This window comes from Bison bison, unplaced genomic scaffold, assembly GCF_000754665.1.
Source record: "Bison bison bison isolate TAMUID 2011002044 unplaced genomic scaffold, Bison_UMD1.0 scf7180017862134, whole genome shotgun sequence".
Lineage (NCBI taxonomy): Eukaryota > Metazoa > Chordata > Mammalia > Artiodactyla > Bovidae > Bison > Bison bison.
The window spans coordinates 218,835-219,441 of NW_011492706.1; the positions used below are offsets into that span (position 1 = coordinate 218,835).

Here is a 607-nt window from a genome sequence, read left to right on the forward strand (position 1 = left end):
CAGTAAAAGAAAAGGTTTTCTCTCCTGTAGTAATGGTGATAAGGAATTTGGGTACAGTGACAGTTGTGGATGACACCTCTAATATGGAGAAATTTCTGAGGAAGAAATACATCAGGGTCTGTAGATGAGCATCCATCAGGGTTAGGGTGATTAATGGTCAGGTTTCCAGTGATACTGAGCATGTAGGTGGTGAGTAGAAAGACACAGCTCACAATGTGAAATTGTGGGTATCTGACAGTCCCAGAAGGATAAACTCTCTTATTTCTATGTAGTTTCTCCTTTTCATCTTCCTTTGAGTATCCTTCAGGGTAAAATGCAAAGAGACTAAAAGAAAAGCAAACTATTCACAGATAGCACTGGAATTTATTTCTGAAAGGGCTATGCCATACTAATTTAACTTGGGAGATCTTTGAAACAACTTATCTTTAAAGATTTTTTTTTAACATATGCCAGTGTGTGTTTTTCATAGAATATTTCTTTTATTCTTTTTTCATTTTTTTCTTATTTTATTTTTATTTTTATTTTACTCTACAATATTGTATTGGTTTTGCCATACATCAACATGCATCTGCCATGGGTGTACACGTATTCCCCATCCTGAACCCCC

The 607-nt window shown here is 35.4% G+C and overlaps 1 pseudogene; it reads right to left on the reverse strand.

The window, feature by feature from the left end:
• The window catches only part of LOC104983265, a 1,025-nt pseudogene extending 739 nt beyond the window's left edge, over nucleotides 1-286 (reverse strand).
• Nucleotides 287-607: the final 321 nt, after the last annotated feature.